The sequence below is a fragment of the Canis lupus genome, chromosome 34 (assembly GCF_048164855.1).
Source record: "Canis lupus baileyi chromosome 34, mCanLup2.hap1, whole genome shotgun sequence".
NCBI lineage: Eukaryota > Metazoa > Chordata > Mammalia > Carnivora > Canidae > Canis > Canis lupus.
In genome coordinates this window covers 32,841,841-32,850,886 of record NC_132871.1, presented here as the reverse complement: position 1 = coordinate 32,850,886, position 9,046 = coordinate 32,841,841, and positions in this window count along the sequence as shown.

Here is a 9,046-nt window from a genome sequence, read left to right as displayed (position 1 = left end):
ACAGACTTTTACCACGTCCTGCAAAACTCCTCAATCCTCTTCCACTGTGGGCGGGACAGCGGGTTGGTGCAGCCGCAATGGAAACAGTGTGGAGGCCCCTCAGGAAGTTACAAATAGAGCCGCCCTGCGACCAGCAGGTGAACGGCCTGGAGCTCACTCCGAAGACACAGATGCAGTGAGACTCGGGACACCTGCATCCCAATGTCCACAGCAGCTGGGTCCACAGTAGCCACACTGTGGGAGGAGACTCGGTGCCCTGTGGCAGATGATGGATAAAGAGGATGGGAGATAGATGATGGTCATAGAGAGAGGAATGGTACTCAGCTATCAAAGAGAAGGAAATCTTGCCATTTGCAATGATGTGGATAGAACTAAAGGGATCATGTTAAGTGAAGTAAGTCAGTCGGAAAGAGAATGACCGTGTGGTGTCACTCATAGATGGAATTATAGAAGCAAAGCAGATGAACTACTGTGAAGGGAAGGAAAAACAAATAAGATAAAAACAGATGCAGGAAATACAGACTCTTAACGATAAGAAATGAACTGAGGGTCTCTGGAGGGGGGAGGATAACAGGGGACCGGCATGAAGAAGGGCACGTGATGTCACGGGCACTACTGTTATCTCCAACTGGTGAATCCCTGAATTCTTCCTCTGAAAATATAATACACTATACATTAATTAATTGGGTTTAAATTAAATTAAAAAAAATCAGTTGTATCAGACCACATTTCTTTCTGGACTCTCTGTTTTGCTCATTCAGCTTATGCCGGGACCACCCCACGTGAGTCTGGTTTGTCTTAGTAGGCTCCACGCCTCGTCCATGGCCCAGCCCAGGGCTAGAACTCAAGACACCTGAGATCAGGACCAGAGGTGAGGTCAGGAGTCGGATGCTTAACCGATGGAACCAGCCAGGGGCCTGGAACCACACTGCTTTATCCTGTGTCTCTGTGATATCATTTGAAATAGGAAAGTGCTGCATCCCACTCTGTCATGCTTCTCCAGTACTGATTCACTGTTCGGGGTCATTTGTTGGGGGGGATGGATGTTATAGTTTTCTTTTTTTTTCCTATTTCTAAGATCTGCCACCATGATTTTGATAGGAATGACATTGAAACTGAGGGTAGCTTCAGGAACTGCGGACATTTTCACAAGATGAGGCTCCCACCCCACAAGCCCAGGACGGCCTCCCAGAGCCTGGTATGGCTCAGTGCACAAGTCTTGTGCTCCTTTGGTTCAGTCTCATTATTTCTTCTCCTTGATGCTCCTGAGAAGGCCTTCACGTCCTTCCTTTCCTTCCTGAGTGCTCATTGTCAGGACACAGCAAGGCTACTCTACTTTGTAGGGTCAGTTTGTGTCCCGTGACTTTACTGAACTCACTCCTAAGTTCTAACAAGTTTTGGTGGAGGCTCTCGGGCTTCCTGTTTCAAGTACCGCATCTTCAGCATATAGGGACAGTTTGACGTCCCCCTTCCAGGTGTGGAACCTTTGCTGTTTACAGCTTAATGTCCTAGAAAGCCCCACAATAGAATCAAAACTGAGCCCAGGCCAAAGGCAGGAAGCCCCTATTAGAATGAGAACAGGGCTCAATGCCCTTGAAAGCCCCATATCAAAATGTAAACAGAACTTGAGGAATTGCTCCAGCACTTCTGGAGGTCCCCGAGACCAGCCCTTAAAACTAAGCTAAAACCCTCCTCGGGGTCCCAGTCCTTGCTCCGCTGTGTCGGGTATACTTGGACACAAGATCGAGCATGTAAATAATCCCTCATGTGTTTGTATCAGAATCGGCTTCTCGGTGGTTTCTCAGATTCGCAATCTTGGGCCCACAGTCTGAGACAAAAAAACAAAACCAAAAGGAGCTCGGACGCAGGCAGAGTGAAAGCAGAGTTCTGAGAGAATCAGCAGAGACTCGGGGGCTTGGGTGATCTTCTGTGGAGGGCCTGCAGACTGGGGGACGGAATGCTCAGCCCCAGAGCCAGAGGACCCAGTGTCCCCACCCGCATCCCGCCCATTGCGCCGAGTCTCAGGGAGCAGCACAGCACTGCCCACTGGAGGCCAGAAGTGCTGACGCCCACCACGCCTCTGACCCCACATGTCCATCCCCGAGGCATATGTGCACCTGACAATCAGAGCCATGGCCAATACCCAGACCCCACACAGACCACACTCTGCCACCATTGTGTCAGACCACAGAAGCTGCAGTGATTCAGCTCTGCCTGGAAAGTAGGGTCTAGATTCCTTTGTACTTTGTGCTTTATTTTCATTTATTTTCTTTGATTCTTTTATATTAATTGCCTTATTTTAATTTTTATGTATGTACCTTATATATTTCTTATTTTTAGTTTCATGGTACTTTAATTGTGTTTCTTATTTTGGGATTTATAATCTTTTAACAACCAGGCCAAAATAATCTGGTGGGTTTTTTTTGGGAGGGCCGTTGTTATTGTTTTTCTTGGTTTTTCTTTTTCTTCATGAGGTAGTACTCACAGCCAGGAAGTCCATTAATACAAATATATGATGTCTAACTACAGTTTAAAACAATGATTATAAAGATAGCAGCTGGGCTGGAAAAAAGAGCACAACAGAAAAGTAGAGAATCCCTTACTGTAGAAATAAAAGAAGTAAAATCTAGTCAGGCCATCGTTAAAACTGCTATAACTGAGATGCAGTCCCAAGTGGAAGCCTTAAAACAAGGAAGGTTATGGACCACAAAGGAAGACTTCGGAACTCAGCCACTTATTAAAACAATAACATTCATATCATGGGAGACTCAGAAGATGAAGAGAGAGAAAAGGTGGGCCTTGCTCAGCCATTAGAAATGACAAATACCCACCATTTCCTTCAATGTGGATGGAACTGGAAGGTATTATTCTGAGTGAAGTAAGTCAATCAGAGAACGACAAATATTGTATGTTCTCATTCACTTGGGGAATATAGATAATAGTGAAAGGGGATATTAGGGAAGGGAGAAGAAATGTGTGGGAGGGATCCCTGGGTGGCGCAGCGGTTTGGCGCCTGCCTTTGGCCTAGGGCGCGATCCTGGAGACCGGAGATCGAATCCCACATCGGGCTCCAGTGCATGGAGCCTGCTTCTCCCTCTGCCTGTGTCTCTGCCTCTCTCTCTCTCTCTCTCTCTCTGTGACTATCATAAATAAATAAAAATTAAAAAAAAGAAACACTTATACAGCTACTTGTCGCTCTAGAAAAAAGCATAAAGGACTCAAGAGACTTCATGACTGCAGAATTTAGATCCAATAAGGCAGATATTAAAAATAAATTGAATGAGATGCAATCCAAACTAGAAGTCCTAAAGACGAGGGTTAATGAGGTGGAAGAACGAATGAGTGATATAGAAGACAAGCTGATGGCAAAGAGGGATACTGTGGAAAAAAGAGACAGACAATTAAAAGACCAGGAAGACAGATTAAGGGAAATAATCGACAGCCTGAGGAAGAAAAACCTACGTGTAATTGGGGGTCCCGAGGGCGCCGAAAGGGACAGAGAGCCAGAATATGTATTTGAACAAATCCTAGCTGAAAACATTCCTAATCTGGGAAGGGAAACAGGCATTCAGATCTAGGAAATAGAGAGAACCCCCCCCCTAAAATCAATAAAACCCATCAACACCTCCACATTTAATAGTAAAGTTTGCAAATTCCAAAGATAAAGAGAAGATCCTTAAAGCAGCAAGAGACAAGAAATCCCTGACCTTTATGGGGAAGAGCATGAGGGTAACAGCAGACCACTCCACACAGAACTGGCAGTTCAGAAAGGGCTGGCAGGATATATTCAGGGTCCTCCATGAGAAGACCATGCAACCAAGAATACTTTATCCAGCAAAGCTCTCATTCAAAATGGCAGGAGAGATAAAGAGCTTCCAAGACAGGCAGGAACTGAAAGAATATGTGACCTCCAAAGCAGCTCTGCAGGGAATTTTAAGAAGAAGAAGTTCAGTGGAACAATCCACAAAACAAGGACTGAATAGATATCAAGATGACACTAAACTCATATCTGTCGATTAGTAACTCTGAATGTAAACATGCTTAATGACCCATGAAAAGGCGTAGGGTTTCAGACTAGATAAAAAAGCAGGACCCATCTATTTGCTGTCTACAAGAGACTCATTTTAGACGGAAGGACACCTACAGCCTGAAAATAAAAGGTTGGAGAACCATTTACCATTCAAATGATCCTCCAAAGAAAGCAGGGGTAGCCATCCTTATATCAGATAAACTAAAATTTACCCCGAAGACTGTAGTGAGAGATGAAGAGGGACACTACATCATACTTAAAGGATCTATCCAACAAGAGGACATAACAATCCTCTACATATATGCCCCGAATGTGGGAGCTCCCAAACATTTAAATCAATTAATAACCAAAGTAAAGAAATACTTAGATAATAATACACTTATACTTGGTGACTTATGTCTAGCCTTTTCTATACTCAATAGGTCTTCTAAGTACAACATCTCCATAGAAATGAGAGCTTTAAATGATACACTGGACCCAATGGATTTCACAGAAATCTACAAAAATTTACATCCAAACTCAACTGAATACACATTCTTTTCAATTTCAAGTGCACATGGAACTTTCTCCAGAATAAACCACATAATGGGTCAAAAATCGAGTCTGAAGCAATACCAAAAGATTGGGATCATCCCCTGCATATTCTCAGACCATAATGCCTTGAAATTAGAACTAAATCATAATAAGAAGTTTGGAAGGACCTCAAACACGTGGAGGTGAAGGACCATCCTGCTAAAGATGAAAGGGTCATAGGAAATTAAGGAAAAATTAAAAAGATTCATGGAAACTAATGAGCATGAAGAGACAACTGTTCAAAATCATTGGAATGCAGCAAAAGCAGTCCTAAGAGGGAAATCCATCGCAATACAAGCATCCATTCAAAAACTGGAAAGAACTCAAATACAAAAGCTAACCTTACTCATAAAGGAGCTAAAGAAAACACAGCAGATAGATCCTACACCCAACAGAAGAAGAGAGTTAATTAAAATTCGAGCAGAACTCAAGGAAATCGAGACCTGAAGAAATGTGGAACAGATCAACAGAACCTGGAATTCGTTCTTTGAAAGAATTAATTAATAAGATACCTAAAGCATTATCATTATCCTGTCAGGGTTGACGTGGCCCCACATTTTCCTCAAGCCTCACCATAAGACCTGAGGAGGCTCGGGGCTCCTGTCAGCATGGATGTGGCCCATAATCTTCCCAAACCTTCACAGTGGGTTCTGAGGGGCCTGGAGACTCCTGTCAGTGTGGATGTGGCACCCACATTTTTCTTAGGCCTCACCACAGACCCTGACAAGGCTGGGGTCTTCTGTCCGCATGGATGCATCCCCATATTTTCCCCAAGTCTACACCGGGGGTCCTGAGGAAGTCAGGGTCCTGTTCTGTCCATGTGGCCCCAAGTCCTCCCAAAGCATCACCGAGGGTTCTGAGGAGGCCGGGGCTCCTGTAAACATGAATGCAGCCCCCAGCTTCCAGAAGCATCAACTTATGTCCTGAGGGGCCTGGGAGCTCCTGCCAGAGTGGACATCGCACCACAACTTTCTGAAGCCTCCCCGCAGGTCCTGAGGCGGCTCAGGGGTTCCTGTCTGCGTGGATGTAGGCCCATATCTTCCTGAAGCCTCTCCGTTGGTCCTGAGGCTGCTCAGGGGCGCCTGTCAGCGTGGATGCGGGCCCACAATTTCCTGAAATCTCCCCGTGGGTCCTGAGGTGGCTCAGGGCTCCTGTCAGTGTGGATGTAGGCCCACAACTTCCTGAAGACTCCCCGCAGGTCCTGAGGGGGCCCAGGGGCTCCTGTCAGGGTGGATGCGGGCCCACATCTTCCTAAAGCCTCACCGCGGGTCCTGAGGAGACCGGGGCTCCTGTCAGCATGAACGCGACCCAATTTCCCCCTGAAGACTTCCTGCGGGTCCTGTGGAGGCTGCAGCTCATCAGCATAGACGCCTCCCCACATCCCCCTCAGGCCTCCTCAGCACAGGCTGGCTCCAGATAGTGCAGGCAGAGGAGGCAAACTACACACGTCTGCCCCATGGGAGGGGTCTGGCCTCGGGCGCCCCCTGCGGGACACTTTCAGGCTCCAGCTGGGGCCTGTTAGCTTTGGAAACATCTCACTGAAAAGGAGCCCAACACCCGGCTTCCCACAAATACTTAAGAACAAGGAATTGGAGCCCACAGGACGCGAAATGAAATGTGGACCAGACTTTTAACACGTCCTGCAAAACTCACTCAACCGTCTTCCACTGTGGGCGGGACCGCGGGTTGGTGGAGCCGCCCTGGAAACAGTGTGGAGGCCCCTCAGGAAGTTACAAATAGAGCCACCCTGCGACCAGCCGGTGAACGGCCTGGAGCTTACTCCGAAGATACACATGCAGTGAACGTGAGACAACTGCACCCCAATGTCCACGGCAGCTGGGTCCACAGTAGCCAATCTGTGGGAGGAGCCTCAGTGCCCTGTGGCAGATCATGGATAAAGAGGATGGGAGATAGATGATGGTCATAGAGAGAGGAATGGTACTCAGGTATCAAAGAGAAGGAAATCTTGTCATTTGCAATGATGTGGATAGAACTAAAGGGATCATGTTAAGTGAAGTAAGTCACTTGGGAAAGAGAATGACCGTGTGGTGTCATTCATAGGTGGAATTCAAGAAGCAAAGCAGATGAACTACTGTGAAGGGAAGGAAAGACAAATAAGATCAAAACAGATGCAGCAAATACAGACTCTTAACGATAGGAAATGAACTGAGGGTCGCTGGAGGGGTGGGGACATAACAGGGGAAATAGGAAAGTGCTGCGTCTCACTCTGTCCTGCTTCTCCAATACTGATTTGCTGTCCGGGGTTATTTGTTGAGGAGGATGGATGTTATGTTTTTTTTTCCTATCTCTAAGTTCTGCCACCATGATTTTGATAGGAATGACTTTGAAACTGAGGGTGGCTTCAGGAAATGTGGACATTTTCACAAGATGAGGCTCCCACCCCAAAAGCCCAGGATGGCCTCCCAGAGCCTGGTATGGCTCAGTGCACAAGCCTTGTGATCCTTTGGTTCAGTCTCATTATTTATTCTCCTTGATGCTCCTGAGAAGGCATTCACATCCTTCCTTTCCTTCCTGAGTGCTCATTGTCGGGACACAGCAAGGCTACTCTGCTCTGTAGTTTCAGTTTGTGTCCCGTGACTTTACTGAACCCACTCCTTAGTTCTAACAGGTTTTGGTGGAGGCTCTGGGGTTGCCTGTTTCTAGTTCCGCATCTTCAGCATATAGGGACAGTGTGACGTCCCCCTTCCAGGTGTGGATCCTTTGATTTTTACAGCTTTATGTCCTAGAAAGCCCCACAATAGAATCAAAACTGATCCCAAGCCAAGGGCAGGAAGCCCCTATTAGGATGAGAACAGAGCTCAATGCCCTTGAAGGTCCCATATCAAAATGTAAACAGAACTTGAGGAATTGCTCCAGCCCTTCTGGACGTCCCCGAGACCAGCCCTTAAAACTAAGCTAAAACCCACCTCACGGTCCAAGTCCCTGCTCCGCTCTGTCGGGTATACTTGGACACAAGCTTGAGGTGGTAAATAAACCCTCGTGTGTTTTTATCTGTGTCGGCTTCTCGGAGATTTCTCGGATTCGCAATCTTGGGCACAACAGTCTGAGATAAAAAAAGAAAACCAAAAGAAGCTCGGACGCAGGTAGAGTGAACACAGGATTCTGAGAGAAGCGGCGGAGACCAGGGGGCTTGTGGGCTCTTCTGTGGAGGCCCCTGCAGACGGGGGGCAGGATGCTCAGCCCTAGAGCCAGAGGACCCAGAGACCCCACCCATATCCCGCCCATCTGGGTCGGGTCTGAGTGAGCAGCACAGCGCTGCCCGCTGGATTCCAGACGCGCTGATGCCCACCCCACCTCTGACCCCGCAGATGCATCTCCCAGGCAGATGTGCACCTGACAATCAGTGCCAAGGCCAATCCCCAGACCCCGCACAGATGATTCGCTGCCACCAAGTTGTCGGACCACAGAGGCTGCAGAGCTTCAGCTCTGCTTGGAAAGAAGGGTCTAGCTTCCTTTGTACTTTGTGCTTTATTTACATTTATTTTCTTTGATTCTATTTTATAAATTGCCTTATTTTAACTTTTATGTATGTACCTTATATATTTCTATTTTAGGTTTCATGGTACTTTAATTGTGTTTCTTATTTTGGGATTTAGAATCTTTTAACAACCAGGCAAAAATAATCTGGTAGTTTTTTTTGGGACGGCAGTTGTTATTGTTTTTCTTGGTTTTCCTTTTTCTTCTTTCGTTTCTGGAAAAAATAATGAGATGGAGAAATTCAGCTCCATAAAATAATATGAGGTAGTACTCACAGCCAGGAAGTCCATCAATACAAATATATGATGTCTAACTACAGTTTAAAACAATGATTATAAAGATAGCAGCTGGGCTGGGGAAAGAGCACAGAAGAAAACTAGAGAATCCCTTACTGTAGAAATGAAAGAATTAAAATCTAGTCAGGCCAACGTTCAAAATGCTATAACTGAGATGCAGTACCAAGTGGAAGCCTTAAAAACAAGGAAGGTTATGGACCACAAAGGCAGACTTCGGAACTCAGCCATTTATTAAAACAATAACATTCATATCATGGGAGACCCCAAGATTAAGACAGAGGAAAGGTGGGTTTTCTCAGCCATTAGAAACGACAAATACCCACCATTTCCTTCAACGAGAATGGAACAGGAAGTTATTATGCTGAGTGAAGTAAGTCAATCAGAAAAAGACAAATATTGTATGTTCTCATTCACTTGGGGAATATAGATAATAGTGAAAGGGAATATAAGGGAAGGGAGAAGAAATGTGTGGGAAATATCAGAAAGGGAGACAGAACATAACGACTCCTAACACTGGGAAATGAACTAGGGGTGATGTAAGGGGGGGAGGGCCGGGATGGGGGTGAATGTGTGATGGGCAGTGAGGGGGGCACTTGACAGGATGAGCACTGGTTGTTATTCTGTATGTAGGCAAATTGAACACCAATAA